We start from the raw sequence: 22,939 nt of genomic DNA, 5'->3' as shown, positions 1-22,939 counted from the left end.
CGCCCAATCACCTGACCATGTTGGAAGTCCGTGAGTTCTGCGGAGTGCCCCATTCTGCTCTCTTACGGTGTCTAATGACTTCTGAGGTCCCTGATATGCAGTACCCGGTAATAGGTGTCAGCACAATGCAACTAATATGAAAAACGCATATTTTTGAGGGAGTCCGGATACTTTTGATCACTTAGAGTATAAACAGCCATGGGATTTGTTGTTCACAATATTGTATTATTTGTATTATTCATAATAAACTGCTACATTCGTCCTGCAAAGCTATATAAAAAACGATCTGAACTTGGATTAGACTTTCTTAAGCATTGTACACATAAGTTTTTCACCATTCAGCAGGGTTCAGTAGGCTCCCAGGGGAACTGAAAAACTTGATTCATAAACCTCCAGTATTCAAATGTACGGTGAAAGGTTTCCGTCGGAACTTTTCTACGTAATGTGTCATTTATTTACAATCTCTCAAAGGAGGCCAGCTGAAGAGTGCCGAGTTACAAGTGGACCGACAACCAGTGCAACGTCTCGGTGGGGCTTCATTCAGATATTCAAGTACTTAGCAACTTCCGTGAGCGGGTGGCCTGTCTTGTTCAAAAATATTGTTCACGTTCAGCCTCAGAAGCAACTAGTTTTGTAACATAGCAAGATAGTGCTGACCGTTAACTGTGTTTCCGTCAAAGAAGAAAGGGCCGTAAACAGGTGAGTGGGGTATTGCAAAAAACTCATCGACTTCGTGTGAATCTCGTAAATGTTCAATGTGTATGTGCGGGTTCCGTACGCCCCAAATTCGAATACTGTGTTTTTTTACTTTCCCACAAAAGTGGAAAGTCGCTGTATCACTGAACGTGGTGCGTTGTGCTAAAGTGTTATCATCGTCAACGGGACTGGCACACGTTTGGATTTGTTGTCATGATATAGTGTCTGTAACGACTTTAATTTGTACGGCTTCATAAACAACTGAACTTCAAAACACGCCAGATTGTTGTTGTAGACAGTTATAACTGTCGACTGGCACGATGAGCTAATTTTGTAGGACTGCGTTGGAAAGCAGTTTGGATTTGTGCGACAGTTTCATCGGAAACACAAGGGTGGCCAGGACTTTTTCTTTACATGTACACCTTGCGTCTACAAGCTGTCGATAGCATCTGCGAATGTTGCACCCCTTCGGGGGATCAGTTTGATACCTCAACCTGAAACGTCTTAGGAGTGTAGTAAGGATTTACACTCCCTAAACTTATTTAAAATCTGGTGGCAATGAATGTAAACTATACAGTGTATTCGGTCCTCCATTAACCGAGCCGAGGCACAGCGATCGATAGTTTTGAAAACATAATACCTTGTAATATATTTTTGAGACACTCTTTATTGCAGTGAACTCATACAATTTTCAGAGGTAGCGACTAAATATGCATACACACATTTTAAATCATAAATGAGTATCTTTATGCCTGAATTGTAAAAGAAGATTACGTTGTATAAAATATTTACTGGTAGCCTAGGAGAAGTTTAGACTTATAATTAGCCATCTACGTGGAGTCAAATCCTGTCTTAAAGTTGGTGTCATCATACGCTCAGGGAGCATAGATACCGATCAAATAGACCTAATATATATATTAGATATCTATTTGATCGGTGTCTATGCTCCCTGAGAGTATGTTGACACCAATTTGCTGACAGGATGTGACTCTACGCAGATGGCTAATTATAAGTGTAAACTTGTAACCGGCCCAAGATGCTAGAGTTGGCGCTCGTGTGTGCGTGAGGTGTGCTTGCTTGAGTGTGTGTGTGTGTGTGTGTGTGTGTGTGTGTGTGTGTGTGTATGTGTATGTGTGTGTGTGTGTATGTATGTGTGTGTGTGTGTGTGTGTGTGTGTGTGCGTTTCTTTTACTGACGAAGACCGTGGCCAAAGGCTATATGTGAGTGCTTTTTTATTGTCCTCGTCTGCAACTTGACGTGTCTTCTTTACAGTAAGTAGCAGTCTGTCTTTTGCTACATTGTTACTATATGTGTATATTTGTAGAAAGTGACTGCTACTTCTTCATCATACGTTAGATAATTTTTCGATCTTTATGATTAATCTTTTTCCGATTAGAATTGTATAATTTCCCAGAAATGTTAAAGCTCTTATTCCTGTTGTCAAGACAACTGGCGGGTTAGAAGGTTGACAACTGAGCCGCAACTTTTGTCTGAGGCCTGAATCGGATCAAACTGTCGGACAGCAGGCTACGTGACGGTTTCTGCGTGGGCGGAAATTTATGGCACTACGTACGACGACCTGTCACTCTGGATACTGCATGGAGGTAGCTGACGCAGAAAACTCGATACAGCTGGTCCGGCTGACCGAATGAAACATTCTGACGCGGATTCAGTGCCAAAACGAGCAATCAGAAATAATTAACACATTACAGTACACCGGACGAGCACAAGCCTCAGGTGAAGCTATCCGCTGCAGAGATAGTCCTGCATAATTTGCGGGCCTTTGAGCATGTGTAAAAGTGGGAGAAATTTACTGGTAAATATAAGATTTCAAATGGCCCAAGAGCCGGCCCCGAGATTCATAGTTTAATGAAAAATTCCCACTTGCTCAAACATGTAGTGAGTGACCTTTCCAGTTGGTTATTTTGCTTTTATCTCTTTTCATTCCCCACTCCTAGGAGTGGAGCGGGCTGTCTGAGATCCCGCCCATTAGAACGAACCGGTTCTATTCAGCCAAATATCGGACGAGCTGTGGCAGTTGAGGGAACCCAATGACGAATGAATGGGACCGGTTTAGCAGTTCTGACACATGCCTCACAACCATGGAAAACACCTCGAAATTCTTGGTTGGAAGCGGGTGATTAGAACAACATTAATTTATTGCTGGCACGTCGTCTTCTTTGAGGAACTTGTCCCAGCCAAAAAATAAACTGTTGTGAAAAGTTAGTATACGTTGTGTGGTTGAGTATGTACGTGTCGCCGAACGGAGTGTACTGGGTGTGTGAAGAATTGGAAAATAGTTTAAAGGACTTTTTCAAAAGTATCTGACTGCGAAAGCGGACTAGATGCCCTGTGACTCTGGCACTTCTCCTTGGATATCGAATCTAGTAACGAGATTATGCATCGAGTGTAACTTCTTCTTTAGTCTGCACACTCAACTAGTAGTGACGCATTAGTGATTAACACCAGTTCAGTGAAAGATGTGTACTATTGCTAGCCGCCATTCTGGCTTACGTTAATTTGAAGTCTCTTACACGACACATTTGGTGTCCGATAAATGTTATTTCTTCTGAGTGAACTACTTTCAACAAAAACTTCCTGACAGATACAAACTATGTGCCGGATCGAGACTAGAATTCTGGACCTTTTCTTTGCACGGAGAAGTGCTCTAAGCGACTGAGCTAACCAAGCACGACCAACAACTGCTCCCCACCGCTTTTCTTCTACCAGTACCTCGTCTCTTGCCTTCCAAACTACAAAGAGGCTAACCTGCACTTTCCCGTGAAAGGCAAAGTTCCCGAGAGCTCGAGTCTCGGTCCGGAACACAGTTTTAATCTGCCAGTAAGTTTATATAAGCGCACACTCGGCTGCATAGTGAAAATTTTCTTCTAGATACTTTCAAGAGAATACAATATCTGAATTTTATGTGTATAACATTTTTGTTTATTCACAAGGGACTTATCTGAGTTTGTGCACGAGGAATACTGCATAGGATTTTCGGACATTGATTTCTGGATGTTTTCCGGCGAACCTGCTATCAAGACCATTTCACCGGGAGAATTATTAACCCATTGTCATCTTTGTGAAGCTTGCGTGTCTGGTGAGGACAACCATGAGTCAACTGAGGACCGTAACTGCGCTATTACAGGCTCCGAGGCTTCTATGTGTGAAAATAAACTCAAAACCAAATTTTCAGGTGACCGGAGAGATCTGCGGAGACCAGCGCTACAACTTTCATTGATTCTCTGGAATATTGTGAGCTTTTCAAAATACTCCGAACCTACGACATATCGAATACTGACGTGAGCAGAGAATAAATAAAAAGACGATCTAATTAACTAATAACACAGATGTCTAAATAAAATCTTTACATGCTACTTCATACATTCTAAATAAAATCACCTGCCACTTGATACACTTTAGAATAAAATACAAGGACATGGCCCTCATCTTCATGGGTGTTCGACTTTTACTCTATGAACAAGTAACACAGAGTGGTTATTTGAGCACAAGTAATTTTTGCGCTCCGTGTGATATAGTTAGGTCGCCCACGAATTTGATGCATAGTTTTTCAGTATAATAACATAACTTTATGAGCTGTATAAAGTGCGTAGGTCCCAAAGAGAGATTTGATATGTCACTTCAACGTTAACGTAATAGCCGCAGTAAACTCCTTCCTCTTGTGATGCTATCTTTCCACGCGCCATGACTACTTACTGTGCTATTTTTTCCACTGTGCTCAAACGAAAGCACGTACTATATAAAATTCAAAATACGTGGCGTTGACGTCTTTGCAAAGAGATATCATATTAGACATCTATAGTCCTATTGATTCTTGAGATTTAATTGTGTTTTATTAATAACCGGAATGACTAACAGTATAGATAACAAGAAATTGGAGACTTCAAAAATTTTGTGATGCAGTGGACTGCTGGAGGGTAGGCGGCAACAGTTATTAAATACTGAATGGGAGATTGGGAGAAAAGAGCTTTATGACACAATTTGCTTAAAAGAACGGTTCGGTTTAATTGTTTGCAAACATCCTAAGTCGTCAAGTAGGCATCAATTTTGTTGAAAGGAGGTGGTGGGATAGGGGATGGGGGCGGGGGTAAATATCGTTGAATAAGACCAGGGCTACACTACAGTAAACACATTCAACGTGTGTAGGTTGCAACAGCTATGCGTAGGTGAAGAGGCTTGCACAGGACAGATTAGCTCTTGCAGGGATCCCTGTAAATATATTCTTGACTCTAGATAATAGCTTGGAATTGTAGGAGTCGAATAAATGGTCATGCTAGGTGTCTTGGTGCACCAATACAGGCTCACAATGTGTCTACAAGCAGAATTACTGTCTTCACCTAACGTGAACCAATCCGTATCGTGAACACAAGCCAAAGTGAAAAAGTCAGATTCAGATGTCCCAATCTCTACCAGTTACTGTATCCTACGTATTTAGATGTACAAATGACAGCAATAAACCGTGAACGTGGTCCTATGGAATATTGTATGTCCTTACCTTCCACGTATGACCTTTGTACCGATATTCCTACTCAAATGTTTAACTACGAACCTAAGAGAGACATTGGCCTAGTCACATATACAAATGAAGTAATAAATGGTAGAAAATTTCATATATTCACGTGATTAAACCATGGACCATCATGTTAATTCTGATGCTTTCCGACATCGCCGGCGATATCTACAGGAATTCTTAATGACAATCTCAATGTCTTGTAACGTTAATTATCTGGGGAAATCTTCATAATTTCTTTAGCTAATCACAGTGATAAAGGGACGGTATATCACCGCATAATTTCTTGACAGTGTCAATGTTGTAGAATTGGATCTTTAAAACGTTTCCTGTACCATCCTTTATTTTCTATCCTTGTGTTGAATAAAAAGTGTCATAATCAGAAATAATACCAATAATAATCTTGATTTGTATCCATAAGAAATAAATTTCCTTAGTAAAATATTTTACTGCGTACAGCACAAACCAGCTTATAGTTTGATACACAGAGTGGTCAGAAACTGTCTGAAAAACTTTAAGGGTGCTGCAGGGTAGGTTGTGCTGAGAAATGATTTTTGAGAAAATATTTCAATAAGTTGCGCCGTTTACGAATTAATTAGCACTGAAGCTAACCAATAAGACCGTCGTGAGCGCAAATTCAAGCAGCCCGCCAGATGCCGTTTCTGTCAGCTGTTCTCATACTGTAGATGACAGCGCACGAGACTGCTCAGCCTTTGGCTTGGGTTCGTTCCTTACTACCGTCCAAAGTCTAGTTTTTGTATCGCTCTCTTGTTCGGTTTTAGGAAACAGGACGAGGAAAACGTTCGGCGACAATGTCTCTGGCGGGCCGCTTGCATTTGCGCGCACAGCGGTCTGAATGGCTGACTTCAATGACGGTTAAGTCGAAAACCGTGCAACGTATCCAGTATTTTTCTTAACAGTTATATCTCAGCAGAACCTACCGTGCAACAGCCTTACAAGCTTTTCAGGCTGTTTCTGATCATACTGTTCAGTAAGCTACCAGATCAGTATTATATCTTTCTGCTCATTAGAAATCTACTTCCTTAAAAAAAAAACGGCTCTGATCACTATGGGACTTAACTTCTGAGGTCATCAGTCCCCCAGAACTTAGAACTACTTAAACCTAACTAACCTAAGGACGTCACACACATCCATGCCCGAGGCAGGATTCGAACCTGCGACCGTAGCGGTCGCGCGGTTCCAGACTGTAGCGCCTAGAACCGCTTGGCCACTCCGGCCGGCACTTCCTTGCAGACAGATTATTTTCAGCTGGAGAATGGTCAATGGACGAACACAGGTGAAGCTTCTTGTGTATAATGCATTAGTTGATATTTTTGGATACTGAATGTAGCAGCACTGTGAGTCATTGCTAATACCTTAGACAGATTCTGCGTTTATAAAGATGTGCAATTTTAGTTAAATGTTTGGGAGGGACAGAATAATTAATGCCTTTTTGAGTGGAGTAATTATACAAAGTACTTCGGCTGAAGTGTCTGATGTTGGAAGATCTTTAATCACAGAAATTTGTAGTGAGCATTCAAAATAACAATGAAATTTATTGCGCTAAATTTAACAGCAACGTCCAAGTGTTCCATTTTTAATATGCATTTTCATTCAATACGCCAAAATTTTGATTATTAGAACTACTCTTTGCTAAGTGTTTCGTTAATTATTCTTGTACAGTGTGAACTAAAATGCTGATAGGGGAATGTAGAGAATAGAGCATCTGATCTGTTACTTAACTGCCAGGTAGCATTTTACGATGTGACGTTTACAAAACTTTGTAATGGTGTTGGCTATTTAGAAGAAACTGTATAATGGACGTTGCAGGAGGAACAAAATGGTAATGCATATTTTGTTCTTAGATACAACAGACCTATTTACTGCTGTTAAGTATAAAGGTAGGTCTTGATAGCATTGCGCAAATGCGAATATTTTCTCATACTAACTGATGGAGGTTGCGCAGTAGTTAACACACTGGACTTGCATTCGCGTCCGGCATTCTGATTAGTTTTTCAAATGGTTCAAATGGCTCTGAGCACTATGGGACTCAACTGCTGAGGTCATTAGTCCCATAGAACTTAGAACTAGTTAAACCTACCTAACCTAACGACATCACAAACATCCATGCCCGAGGCAGGATTCGAACCTGCGACCGTAGCGGTCTTGCGGTTCCAGACTGCAGCGCCTTTAACCGCACGGCCACTTTGGCCGGCATTAGTTTTTCTTGATTTCCCTAAATCACTCCAGGAAAATTCCGGGATCGTTCGTTTGAAAGGACACGGCCGATTTCCTTCCCATCCTTCCCTAACCCGAGCTTCAGCTCCGTCCTTCATGACCTTGTTGTCGATGAAAAATTAAATATTGATCTCCTCCTACACTTTCTCATATTACAAACCTCACATGTCGGTTGGCAGGGTGTGTTACGTTCCTTTTACGCTATTATTTTTCTTTTTCTTTTCACGAAGCAGAGATTTTATTTTCAGTTCTACATCTACATCTACATCCATACTCCGCAAGCCATCTAACGGTGTGTGGCAGAGAGTAGTTTGAGTACCTCTATTGGTCCCTTCTATTCCAGTTCCTGGATTGCGTCCCCAGTCTTAGGAAAGTGTTGTGTAATTTGTTTAGATTAAGCTTTAATATGTAAAATTTCTAAAGAATAATTGTGTGAACAGTTAATGATTGTACTACGATGATAGTTTAATTGCAGCGTTTCATCACCTTTAGTTCTTAGAGAAGAATAAGAAGTTACGAAACAAGTATGTGCCTAACAAGCATTGTAGCAATGTTTTTTTTTTCTGTATTCGTTGATAGACATTAGTGCATTGCGTAAAAGGTCAGGAAAACCTGAGCAACAGAAATATTCCAGACGCCTAATTGTCATCTGTAGCACATGACACAGACAACTACAAGAGTTACCACATACACTGCTAGTTAGATAAAAATAAATCCTGATCATGGCGGATCGGCATCGAAACATTTGTGGATAAAAGAAAGGAATTCTTCTGCTTAAGGTAGGATTCTCTTTATGTTATCATGTTTGTAGGAAGGACATGTTTTAGAACACGAGGAAGTTTATTAAAAGAACAGAATAAGTATTCTGGCTGTCAAAATGTCAGCCCGGGGGAAAGGTGCTCCTGTTCCAGCTCTTAAGAAACACACTTGGAGAAAGTTGAGACTGAAATCCAGCGGACTCCGCCGAACAAAGCGTACCACCAACTTACGGAAGCAGCGAGTCGCTCGTTAGCCAGCTCGCTAAGAAGCGTGGAGTAGGGTGCAGCTGCACCACAGCTACAATGCAAATGCCTGCTGCGGCGAGCACGGTCCAAGGCCGAGGCGCCACAGGCGCTATGCCAATGAGTCTCTCGAGTCTTCTTCAGCCTTCATCCCGCGATTTAAGTCTTACGTTTAAATATTTAACTGAGTAGCTGCGGAAGATTCTTTTTATGTAATCCTCACTTTTTTCTTACCCAAAGGAATTCCTAACAAGATAATTTAAAAATGTTGAGGTGGGTTTAAGGAAACGTTAGAAAAACAGTGTTTGCCAAAGAAACTTTTTACAGATTAGTCTGAATATAAGGTGTTTACATCGTTTATATTTTTTTCTGTGGCTCTAAAGTATCTAGGTCATTCCATTTCAAGGCAGCACATCGAGTTTGTAATACCGTTTATAGGCTCTCAAATGTAATCGTTACACCTGTGGATCGAATGTCTCACTTGAAAACTCGAAAATGAATTCGTGAATGCTTAACTTTCGAATTTGGACTACTATTTCGATTATGTTTATGTTTACATCGTCGACTGAAGGTTTCTTGCCTGATAATTTAAACGACATACCACCTGTAGTCTGCTGAGGGATGTACTTGCAAGGGAAACTCCCCGTCGCACCCACCTCAGATTTAGTGGTAGGAGATGCCAGTGGACAGCCCGTCAGAAAGTGAAGACAGATCAAGCATGAAAAAAAGCAAGAAGGTGTACTGGACTGTGGGGAAAAAAAAATAGAAGCAATGAACGGGCCAAGAACGAGAAGTGAAATATAGAGCAGACGCAAACAGCGTGGTTAAGTGGTTTCGTTGTTGAATTCACCCTCGCACCAACAGTTTTTTTCTTTTTCCCGCTGTTCGCTTAATTCAAATTTGTGTCTGCGTCGTGGTGTAACGTTCGTTTGCCAACAGCGAGGTGTAAGCTAGGGACTTAAAATGACTACCCTATTAGCAACCGAAAGGAAGTGGCTTACGAATGGGAACTCAAACGTCTGATGACAAGGCGACAAGTCAACCGAATCCTACACCGGAAAACACGTCTGGTGTGTCATACACAGCATTAGTGCCAGTACATGTGTCATATGATAGAAATCTCTTATCAGCACACCTAATTTGTACGACTGGTAAGAGAGTGAGACATGCCTCCCTGCGCGATATAGCTTTTCGTATGAATGTGAATGTGATCAGTCCCAAGTAAATGATGGAAACATAATAGTTTATCACATAAGCTGCAACAAATGAACGCAACAGTTTCATAATCACACAGTTTATCTGTGCTCTGTCTAGGCATATGTTTTTATCGTTTTTGAAGTTTCTTTCCGTTTTGGAAGGTTTTATTCCTTAATTCCATTGTTGTAAATTAGTTCACAGGCGTTTACTTGTTCTTTTCGTTTCTGTGAAACGTCTACGTGGTATCTTGCCCGTTCTCACTGTTAATCACATTTACTTGCGACAGTAACGTATTCTTACTACATGACTCATATTCTATAACCAATGTGTAGTATGACAACTGCCAAGAATACAGAAAGACAACATAAATTTCAATGGCCGGACGGACAGTTCATAATGTTGTGAAAATGTAAGTAATACGAGAAGGTTTTGAACACGGCTCGCCCGCTTAACAGTTCAACGCCATGACCACTTACCCACGACGCCGTTGGTATATGGCGCTGCAATTTATTGCACCTCTTGTTCTTGGACCTTTGCTCTCGTTCTTTTTTATTTTTTCAGTTCAGTATTCCTTCTTCCTGTTTTAGTGCTTGGTTTATGTTTAGTTTTTGACGGTATACCCACAGGGCCATCTTAACAATAAATCTGAGAGAGGTGAAATGTGGAGTTTCCCTTGTTAGTGCGCAATGGCGATCCTGTACATTTTAATGTGTGTTACAGAACACACATTAATGTTCATTCTGCTGGGAAGGGAACAGAAGTGCAAGGTGTCCAAAAATGTTTATCCTGATTTCAAGATTAAACATTGATTACATTTATGATGGTACCGCCTGTTTTTTTCTTCTTTTTTTTTACGGTTTCTGTGCAGCTGTCTCTCTTCTAACACTCTCGGTACAAGGTGTGTTATGTAAGCTGTATCGTAAAGATGGCTTTTCCTCCATGAGAAATTTCAGTGTGTTGTGTGAACAGCATGCATAAACGTACCCTAGGGTGTCCTAGTAAGACACAGAAACATCATCTGCGTCATGAGATGCTGTATTAGGGTGTCCCACAGCCTTCAGTCAAATGGCTCTGAGCACTATGGGACTCAACTGCTGTGGTCATAAGTCCCCTAGAACTTAGAACTACTTAAACCTAACTAACCTAAGGACATCACACACATCCATGCCCGAGGCAGGATTCGAACCTGCAACCGTCGCGGTCGTGCGGTTCCAGACTGTAGCGCCTTTAACCGCTCGGCCACTTCGGCCGGCTACAGCCTTCAGTCACTGGCACACTAATGCTCTTTACGATAATGAACTGCCGTTTTGTTTGAATATGGGGGCAAAATTGAAGGGCTCTGCAGTAAAAAATTGTAAGGGACATATCAGCAGTTCTCAGCAAACGCGTCACAAATATTTTGATAAAATCCCATTCATCAGAAATCTGAAATACACACAGAAACAATTTTTTCCGCGTACAGCATTGCTTTATTACACAGCGTCAGTAGTTACATATTTTTAGTAAGTGATATTAACTGGGAAAAATATTTCAAACTTTCAGAAACACGTACTTAACATTATTTACTCGAAACATTGTAGTTTCAACACACTTCCTTAACATTTTTTTACATGAAAACATTTTATTCTAAATACATTTACTTAATATTATTATATTACTTAGAACGTTGGTTTCTCAGTACATGATTGTCTATCTTTCTTCTTCGTCTTGTTGCTGAAGCGCAGTACCTCTTGTACCAATCATGGTATACAGGAGGTTAACATTTTAAGCTTGAGAGAATGTCTCTTAGCTTGTCTCCTTTAATAGTAAGAGGGCCATAATATTTCGGTTTAAGCTCTATCAGGAAAGAACTGCTTGCAGGCCTTCCACATTTTGATAAGGCAACAGATTCTAGGCAACCACTGTATGTATCACTAAACATTAACGTTGGGGTGGGACGTTGTAGCTCAGCAGAATATACGAGTCGAACACAATTTCTAATGCTGAATTTGCTTTCAGCAGTTGATGCTTGTGGTTGGTGGAACAGCTGTTCCAGTGGAGAGAAGCTGTAGAAACACTCTTGAGTCATAAGAGTGGCTTCTTTCGCTGGGATGTTCTTAGAACGTCTTCCCAATGATCAAGTTCATAAACACTTTAATAATGTGAGGTGACATTTTTCTCCACTTGAGCAAAGTCACTGTTACTAGGTAACATGCTGTGTCCAGCCAGAGGAAAGGTGTGCTCGATGTATCTCAAACGACCAGACTTTAACATCTATAGCCAAAACACCACTAAGGTCGAATTCTTGTTTTGTCCGCCACAGTTGTCGGTAAATGCAATCAACTTTTCATCTTTGATGTCTTTCTTTACAAAATACATCTTCAAACTGCTTGAAATTTCGTCTGTTCCCTTTTAGCTGTTTCTTCATCCCAGAGAAGAAAATGCCCTTGGCTGTTTACACAAGAATGGAGACTAACATGATAGAACCATGTTTTACGCTGGTAAAGAATTGACCCAGTAGTCGTTTTAGGCGTGGGTAGTTTCAGTTGCAAATCGAACGTAATTACATGAACATTTTTGTCTTGTTTTGCCACTTTAATTGCTTCACATATTGCAATTTGCCCAGCTTCTGCTTTTTGATGGTGACTGTCCTGCTTTATTCGCAATGAATGTATTCCAGTTTCGTTTTACTGTTCTCAGCAAGCTTGACTGCTGCATAAATTGGATAACAGGATTTGTGAGTTGTCCATTTTAGGGCTCTTGAAAATTATATTGAATTCCTTGGTAAGTATTCGTCGAAATTTGTCTATAGAAACGGAACTTTTGCTTGCCGACTGACATTCCTCGACGTACTTGTCATAACAGAACTGCAGTGGAATATTTCATACTTAAGTACCCTCGCGATGAATATTTTCGAGTGTAGTGACTCCTATACTTTGGAAGATCGTCAGTAAATGCTCTCACATCGTTGATGACATCCTTTGAATATTTTCTAGGGTGACTGATACGCTTACCTCTGCCATCAGAAGCAGGTTAAACGGCACCATTTTTCAATCGTTTCACGATATTCACCACACGGCCTCAATTTCTCTGAAGTCCATGAACGTTAAGAAATGCAATTTTGCAAACAATGACATCCTTTTCGGCAATTTTCAATGTATGTAGAACTGCTTGACTGCGTCTAGATATATCCTGTTTAGTCTTCTTTCGGATAACAGTTTTTGATCGCAAAAAACCTTGTAGGTAAGCATTTTGAGTATCATAGCAGTTCATTTCCCACAAATTTCGGAATATTCTTTGTTTACCTACTTCTCTGATAAGCTGGAAACACTTTTAGGGCATTCGCATGGCGTGCCTATCATTTTTTTCTTCAGAAACAGTACCTTTACCTCTGTACTTCGTATACTGCTTTCCTTCATTCCAGATTTTCTTCATCTACTCTTGCACACTGCCACGTTTTAGCCTCTTTTGACCTTTCCGTATGCTCTGTTGATCGTTAACATGTTTAGCGTCTGCTTCATGATTGTCACTACTGCATGTATCTTCGGAGGAACATCTACCTCCAAGAAGCCTCTGAACCTAAAAAAAAAATCAATGTCATACGTTCAACATTCTGCACAGTTCTAAGAATAATGAAACACCAAAAACTATACATCCACTGTAGTTTTTATTATGTAACGTATACATTGAAATTCTCCAACACACATTCTCTAGAAAAAAAAATCTTGAAAATGATAAGCATTTGGAATAGAGAAACTCCCTAATAACTGATCCGCAACTAGTGATTGCTGTTAGAAGGCTAGGTATCAACATATAGATACATTTATAGGTACCATAATACTTCACATAGAAAACTAATTTGGATTTCTTATCATGGCAAGTAAGTGGTGTTAAGGATAGCCCTTAAAATTATTGGAATCACATTGTCAAGTAAATTCATCTAAATAAAGTTAAGGGACGCAACTTAACACTGCTTACTTGCAGAAAAAAATATTAGTGTTTACCTGATTATCAACAACTCTGAAGGTGATTTCATCTTCAAGAACGTATTCCGAGTCTTTATCAGTCATAAGTATCCAGGTCATCTCCACACTCGTTCAAAAATTCACTGGAAAGCTTGTTTTTCACGCGAACATTGGACACTTCACTGTGACTTGCCGCCATTTTTTTTAGGAATTTATCATTGTTTACTTGCACACGAATCGTAAAAGCTGCCAACAGCGAAAATCTGAAAGTGGAGAAGTGGAGCCTTCTATCGGTTTTTCGTGGAACTTTTTACTAATATGAATGAAACATGCCATCTCTGACATTTTACAATTAATATCTCTGTTTCTCGCAGACTGTCCCTTACCATTGTTTTTTTGCCGCGCCCCTCAGTTAGTCCTCTTTATAGGTAACATATACTTTTTTGAAGAGAAAAGAAGCACTGCAGAGTTTTTGATTGGTTTTGCAGAAATGGACTAGCTTTTAAACTTAGATGTAGCACAAATCACACAGTTTTATAGCACCAAAAATATTCCACCTTCTCTTAACCTAGTTTACTAACAACAACTAAAACAGCGTAGAATAGTCTACGATCTTTGGTGTGGTGTCGAAGGAAACTTAGAATTAAAAAACCATACAGCATACCTGCTAAAAACGTTTAGGTTCATCAAGTTTTGACATAACAATAACTGCCGGCCTTGTCGATACGGAAGCTATCACTTTAACGTATTGTACGTATTTTTATACACTCATGTGTTATTGGATCATAGTCCGAGATAAATACTCACTTAGGCCCAAAATATTCGTTACACGATTCATAGTAATTAGAATAATGTTTGGTTTCTCAAATGTACATTTTACGGGAATTTCTTTGAGCCGCTGGAAATGTTAAACACAGTTTCACAGTACATTTATTCAGTTATGACATTTGTTATCAAAAAGTACAAGCCTAGAAGGAAAAATGATCTCCACTATGGTTTGATGAATCCAACTTTGACACACAAAGATATGAAGTATGCAGGACTAAAAATCTCTGACAATCTGCGCATGGAAATAAGTTGTCTAAAAGAGAGCAGACGTGTTTTTAAATGAGGATGATGTTTCGCCTAAGCAACACTTTCTATACCATAGAGGAAAACTTTAATAGAAATAATTAATCATGTTCACAGAAAAAGCCTTCAAATTGTCGTCACGTAGTGATATAATTATTTTTGTCTATGCAGGGTGTCAAAAAGCCCACATAGAAAACTTCAGAGTGTTTGTATGAGATAATAATAAAAACTTCTTTTATGTGACAAAAATGGAAAAGATGCACCGTTTGCGTGCTAGGGTCCCTGGGAGGCTTTGACGTCATTGATGTTCAGAGACGTTGTTCAAACTGCCGTGTGATGAATATTGTTTTGGAGATGTTGCTGAAAATGTCGTCCGTTTACATGGACGAATATCTGGCATCTACGATCTAATAATTGTTTAATACGGTCGAAAAACAGAAGCTTCACAAACAATGGGTGTAGCTTCAGCCAAACTGGTAACCGGATCTCTGTAGTACATACCGATGTCTCGTACACCAAAAGCCTCATCTCCCTCCACAAAAAGATATCCTTAAGAGTGAGTTCGAGAGAACTTTCAACGTCGATTAGTTGTCGACTTTTAGTTAGTAGGTTTTAAATTGATCCCATTGTTAATGTGTCCTTTTAGTGCTATTGCTGCTAGCTATTATTTGGCATAACAAGTGTTCACAGTGTGGACTGTAAGGTTTTGCTACGTTCCGGTTTGTTCAGCAGTGAGATGCTTGTAAACAGGAGTGGCACATGTGTATGTTTTGGTTTACCAGTTTGCTTCCTCCTTCGCGTTCGCTACTCCATACTCTGCGCTCGTTGGTAACACACCGCGTCCTGTGTTCGTCCACCGCGGCGCTCGGAGTCACAGCATGAGGTGTAAGTGTGTTGATGTTCATTGCATATTGCTTTACCCACGCAGACGTCCGTAGTACAGTCTGGTGTCACTTTACCATTGACTTAGGTTTTGCAGTACCTTACCCGACCGTGGTTTCTAAGATGGTATACGGAACCTTCTTTTGCCTTTTTTGTCTGTGTTACTGCTTTTAAAAACTATTATTATCACCGGTCTCTTGCTATTTCCAGTATAACACCCGATGATACCGAAACCGGTCGTGTTCTGAATAAAGGAACCTTACAACTGTAGCGGTATTTTTAACCTTTGGTATAATGCCCTGTTACGGATGTTCCTCCTACAGGACTGTTTGTAACAGGGGAGTGATATCTGTTGACATGCCGGATAAATGCAGAGGTACCAGCAGTTTCAGTAGTTTCAGGGGCAAAAGTCTGGATGATTGACTCATCTGGCCTAGTAACATCAATAAAAACGGCCTTGCTGTGCTGGTATGCGGATGAAAGCAAGGGGAAATTAAAATCGTAATTTCTCCCGAGGGCATGTAGATCTACCGTATGGTTAATTGATGCTCTTGGGTAAAATATTCCTAACGTAAAATAGTCCCTCATTCGGACCTCTGGGCGGGGCTACACAGGAGGATGTCACCATCACGAGACATGAAACTGGTATTCTACGGATGGGAGCCTCAATGTGTTAGATCCCTTAACTGGGCAGGTAGATTGGAAAATTTAAAAAGGGAAATGGATAGGCTGAAGAGAGGTGTAGTGAGAATTACTTATGCTCGGTGGCAGAAGGAACAGGGCTTCTGGTCAGATGCATACAGGGCTATAAATATAAAGTCAAATAGGGGTAACGGAGGAGTGGGTTTAATAATAAATTTAAAAAAATAGAAATGCGGGTAAGCTACTGTGAACAGCATAGTGAGTGCATTATCGCAGCCAAGATAGACAGGGAGCCAGGGAGCGCACACCTACCACAGCACTGCAAGTTTATTCCTTTCCGACAATGTGGATCCTGTTGAAGACACCTAGGATTTTCTCATTTCGTGGCATATGCACAGTGACTACATCTGTAGCCATCCTTTACGTCTCCAGCAGACGCTGACGTGTTGCGGTTGCAGATTAGACAACTTCATATGTTTCAAATGTTAACACTAAAAAGTGCAAATGTAGGAGCCATCCTTTGTGCAGTGCACAATTCTCTTTGTTTTCAAATTGTGATTGAATTTGCCTCTGTAAGGCATGTTTTGCGCATGCATTAGGTACAGACGACTGTCCTATTGAAATTTATACACTGCGTATTGCGACAACAATTAAATTTATGTATTTATTTTAATAATAATTATGCTGATTTCTTTTGAAACCACTGCGGCTGTGAGGGGAACATGAATAGCTGCGAAAGGTTGTTGTATTTGCAGTTTCACAAGATGTACCCACCGCAGTATTAAAGAAAATGAAATTCTGGCATGCCATTTGGAAGGGGTTTCCTTTGATGCCAGTTCAGACTGGCACTAGCAGTAAAAGATCAGATGATGTGTTACCTGAAAACAGTGTTCTCCATTTTCGAACGGAAAAATCATTCTTGTGTTGCAGTATTTCAGAGAGTGGGAGCAAATAAACATTAGTAAAAAATGTGCAACAGTTGTTCCATTTGAACTAACATGCAACAGAAACGAAGCATCCACAAGTAAATGGCCGTCAAGGCACTGTGTACGCTGTAGCACATAGATGAAACAGCACTAAAGCAGAGAGAAGTATGCTTCGTGTGAAGTAGCTTTATGACTAACAGGAGACAGGAACTGCATATTACCTTATCAGCAGAAGTAACGACATTTCATCCACAGCGACACGATTTGAAACCACCCCGTGTGTGTTCAATAAATGTATGTAACACTTGTTTTTCGCTTTGTTATGCGTCAATGTACGTCTAACAATCTAACAAAAACGTGATAATTAAAAAAATAATTTTTAATATTTCGAATCTGACAGGGTTATATGCCCACTAGCTCCGCAGATGATGAGGGGATTGAAGAAATGTGCGATGAGGTAAGGGAATTATTCATATAGTTAAGGCAAATGAAAATGTAATTGTGATGGGGGACTGGAAACCGACTGTAGGGAAAGGAAGAGAACGAAAAAAGTAGGTGAATAGGGAGGGGAATGAAAGAAGAGGCCACCTGGTAAAATTTTGCACAGAGTATAATTTAATCATCGCTAACATTTGGTTTAGGAATCATAAAAGGAAGTTGTACACGTGGAAGAGACCTAGAGGCAACGGCAGGTTTCAGACTGATTGTATAATAGTAAGACAGAGATTTCGGAACCGGATTTTAAAGTGTAAGATATTTCCAACGCCACAAGGTAAAACAAACGCCTAAAAGATGAGACTGACAGGAAGTGTAAAATTGTGAGCAGGAATGTTTGGAGAACATATGTAAGGATTTAGAAGCATATTTGTCTAGGGAAGAGACAGACACCGCCTGCAGGGAAGTTAAAGTGGCTTTGGAGAAAAGAGAAGAAGAGCTTATATGAAAGAACAATCCTAAGCAAAGAAAGGAAAGCTGAAAGATGGCAAGGATATATAGACGGTCTATACAAGGGAGATGAACCTGAACGTAGTGTTATAGGAAATAAAGAATACGTACATGAAGACTAGATGGCAGATACGAAACTTCGCTAAGAATTTGACAAAGCACTAAAAGACGTAAAACGAAAGAAGATCCTGGGAGTAGACGACATTACGTCATTAATACTGACAGCCTTGGGAGAATCAGCCGTAATAAATCTCTTCCATCTGGTGTGCAACCCCCCATGAACCATGGACCTTGCCGTTGGTGGGGAGGCTTGCGTGCCTCAGCGATACAGATGGCCGTACCGTAGGTGCAACCACAACGGAGGGGTATCTGTTGAGAGGCCAGACAAACATGTGGTTCCTGAAGAGGGGCAGCAGCCTTTTCAGTAGTTGCAGGGGCAACAGTCTGGATGATTGACTGATCTGGCCTTGTAACATTAACCCAAACGGCCTTGCTGTGCTGGTACTGCGAACGGCTGAAAGCAAGGGGAAACTACAGCCGTAATTTTTCCCGAGGTCATGCAGCTTTACTTTATGATTAAATGATGATGGCGTCCTCTTGGGTAAAATATTCCGGAGGGAAAATAGTCCCCCATTCGAATCTCCGGGCGGGGACTACTCAAGAGGACGTCGTTATCAGGAGAAAGAAAACTGGCGTTCTACGGATCGGAGCATGGAATGTCAGATCCCTTAATCGGGCAGGTAGGTTAGAAAATTTAAAAAGGGAAATGGATAGGTTAAAGTTAGATATAGTGGGAATTAGTGAAGTTCGGTGGCAGGAGGAACAAGACTTTTGGTCAGGTGATTTCAGGGTTATAAATACAAAATAAAATTGGGGTAATGCAGGAGTAGGTTTAATAATGAATAAAAAAATAGGAGTGCGTGTTAGCTACTACAAACAGCATAGTGAACGCATTATTGTGGCCAAGATAGACACGAAGCCCACGCATACTACAGTAGTACAAATTTATATGCCAACTAGCTCTGCAGATGATGAAGAAATTGATTAAATGTATGACGAGATAAAAGAAATTATTCAGGTAGTTATGGGAGACGAAAATTTAATAGTCAAGGGCGACTGGAATTCGTCAGTAGGAAAAGGTAGAGAAGGAAACATAGTAGGTGAATATGGATTGGGGGAAGAAATGAAAGAGGAAGCCGCCTTGTAGAATTTTGCTAACACTTGGTTCAAGAATCATAAAAGAAGGTTGTATACCTGGAAGAATCCTGGAGATACTAAAAGGTATCAGATAGATTATATAATGGTAAGACAGAGATTTAGGAACCAGGTTTTAAATTGTAAGACATTTCCAGTGGCAGATGTGGATTCTGACCACAATCTATTGGTTATGACCTGCAGATTGAAACTAAAGAGACTGCAAAAAGGTGGGAATTTAAGGAGATGGGACCTGGATAAACTGAAAGAACCAGAGGTTGTAGAGAGTTTCAGGGAGAGCATAAGGGAACAATTGACAGGAATGGGGGAAAGAAATACAATAGAAGAAGAATGGGTAGCTCTGAGGGATGAAGTAATGAAGGCAGCAGAGGATCAAGTAGGTAAAAAGACGAGGGCTAATAGAAATCCTTGGGTAACAGAAGGAATGTTGAATTTAATTGATGAAAGGAGAAAATATAAAAATGCAGTAAATGAAGCAGGCAAAAAGGAATACAAACTTCTCAAAAATGATATCGACAGGAAGTGCAAAATGGCTAAGCAGGGATGGCTAGAGGACAAATGTAAGGATGTAGAGGCATGTCTCACTAGGGGTAAGATAGATACTGCCTACAGGAAAATTAAAGAGACCTTTGAAGAGAAGAAAACCACTTGTATGAATATCAAGAGCTCAGATGGCAACCCAGTTCTAAGCAAAGAAGGGAGGGCAGAAAGGTGGAAGGAGTATATAGAGGGTTTATGCAAGGGCGATGTACTTGAGGACAATATTATGGAAATGGAAGAGCATGTAGATGAAGATGAAATGGGAGATAAGATACTGCGTGAAGTGTTTGACAGAGCACTGAAAGACCTGAGTCGAAACAAGGCCCTGGGAGTAGACAACATTCCATTAGAACTACTGATGGCCTTGGGAGAGCCTGTCCTGACAAAACTCTACCATCTGGTGAGCAAGATGTATGAGACAGGCGAAATACCCACAGACTTCAAGAAGAATATAATAATTCCAATCCCAAAGAAAGCAGGTGTTGACAGATGTGAAAATTACCGAACTATCAGTTTAATAAGTCACAGCTGCAAAATACTAACGCGAATTCTTTATAGACGAATGGAAAAACTGGTAGAAGCGGACCTCGGGGAAGATCAGTTTGGATTCCGTAGAAATGTTGGAACACGTGAGGCAATACTAACCTTACGATTTATCTTAGAAGAAAGATTAAGAAAAGGCAAAGCTACGTTTCTAGCATTTGTAGACTTAGAGAAGGCTTTTGACAACGTTAACTGGAATACTCTCTTTCAAATTCTGAAGGTGGCAGGGGTAAAATACAGGGAGCGAAAGGCTATTTACAATTTGTACAGAAACTAGATGGCAGTTATAAGAGTCGAGGGGCATGAAAGGGAAGCAGTGGTTGGGAAAGGAGTGAGACAGGGTTGTAGCCTCTCCCCGATGTTATTGAATCTGTATATTGAGCAAGCAGTAAAGGAAACAAAAGAAAAATTCGGAGTAGGTATTAAAATTCATGGAGAAGAAGTAAAAACTTTGAGGTTCGCCGATGACATTGTAATTCTGTCAGAGACAGCAAAGGACTTGGAAGAGCAGTTGAACGGAATGGACAGTGTCTTGAAAGGAGGATATAAGATGAACATCAACAAAAGCAAAACGAGGATAATGGAATGTAGTCAAATTAAATCGGTTGATGCTGAGGGGATTAGATTAGGAAATGAGACACTTAAAGTAGTAAAGGAGTTTTGCTATTTAGGGAGTAAAATAACTGATGATGGTCGAAGTAGAGAGGATATAAAATGTAGACTGGCAATGGCAGGGTTGTAGCCTCTCCCCGATGTTATTCAATCTGTATATTGAGCAAGCAGTAAAGGAAACAAAAGAAAAATTCGGAGTAGGTATTAAAATTCATGGAGAAGAAGTAAAAACTTTGAGGTTCGCCGATGACATTGTAATTCTGTCAGAGACAGCAAAGGACTTGGAAGAGCAGTTGAACGGAATGGACAGTGTCTTGAAAGGAGGATATAAGATGAACATCAACAAAAGCAAAACGAGGATAATGGAATGTAGTCAAATTAAATCGGTTGATGCTGAGGGGATTAGATTAGGAAATGAGACACTTAAAGTAGTAAAGGAGTTTTGCTATTTAGGGAGTAAAATAACTGATGATGGTCGAAGTAGAGAGGATATAAAATGTAGACTGGCAATGGCAAGGAAATCGTTTCCGAAGAAGAGAAATTTGTTAACATCGAGTATAGATTTAAGTGTCAGGAAGTCGTTTCTGAAAGTATTTGTATGGAGTGTAGCCATGTATGGAAGTGAAACATGGACGATAACCAGTTTGGACAAGAAGAGAATAGAAGCTTTCGAAATGTGGTGCTACAGAAGAATGCTGAAGATAAGGTGGGTAATCACATAACTAATGAGGAGGTATTGAATAGGATTGGGGAGAAGAGAAGTTTGTGGCACAACTTGACTAGAAGAAGGGATCGGTTGGTAGGACATGTTTTGAGGCATCAAGGGATCACAAATTTAGCATTGGAGGGCAGCGTGGAGGGTAAAAATCGTAGAGGGAGACCAAGAGATGAATACACTAAGCAGATTCAGAAGGATGTAGGTTGCAGTAGGTACTGGGAGATGAAGAAGCTTGCACAGGATAGAGTAGCATGGAGAGCTGCATCAAACCAGTCTGAGGACTGAAGACCACAACAACAACATCTGGTGTGCAAGATGTATGAGATAGCCGAAATACCCTTAGACGTGATGAAGAATGTAATAATTCCAACTAAATACAGCAGTTGCTGACAGGTGTGAAAACTATCGAACTATTTGTTGACTATCTCTTGCACTTGCAGAATACTAACACGAATTCTGTACAGAAGAATGGAAAAAATGGTAAAATGGAACCTTGGGGAAGATCAGTTAGTATTCCGGAGAAATTTAGGTTCACGGGACTTATCTTAGAAAATGGAAACCTATGTTTACAGAATTTGTGAACTTTGAGAAAGCTTTTGACATTATTGACTGGCGTACTCTCTTTGAAATCTGAAAGTAGCAGGGCTAAAATAAAGGGAATGAAAGACTGTTTACAACTAGTACAATTTGTACAGCTTCGAGGGGCGTAAAATGGAAGGAGTCGTTGAGAAGGGAGTGGGACAGGTTTCCAGCCTATCCCCGATGTTATTCGACCTGTACTTTGCGCAAGCAGTAAAAGAAACCAAAGGAAAATTGGGAGTAGGAATTAAAGTTCAGGGAGAAGAAATAAATATGTACTTTGAAGTTTGCCGATGACACTGTAATTCTGCCAGAGACAGAAAAAAGCTTGTAACAGCAGCTAAACGGGGTGAATAATGTTCAGAAAGGAGGATATTAAGATGAACATCAATAAAAGCAAAACAACGGTAAAGGAATGTAAACTAATTAAATCAGGTGATGCTAGAGAAATTAGATTAGGAAACGGGACTCTTTAAGTAGTAGACATGTTTTCCTCGGCAGCAAAATAACTGAAGAGGGCCGGAGGCTATACAGTTTAGATTGGCAATGGCAAGAAAACTATTTCTGAAGAAGAGAAATTTGTTAACTTCAAATATAGACTTAGGTATTAGAAAGCTTTTTTTGAAAATATTGTTCTGGAGTGTAAATATGTATAGAAG

This window comes from Schistocerca nitens, unplaced genomic scaffold (assembly GCF_023898315.1).
Source record: "Schistocerca nitens isolate TAMUIC-IGC-003100 unplaced genomic scaffold, iqSchNite1.1 HiC_scaffold_338, whole genome shotgun sequence".
NCBI lineage: Eukaryota > Metazoa > Arthropoda > Insecta > Orthoptera > Acrididae > Schistocerca > Schistocerca nitens.
This window is presented reverse-complemented; position numbering follows the sequence as displayed.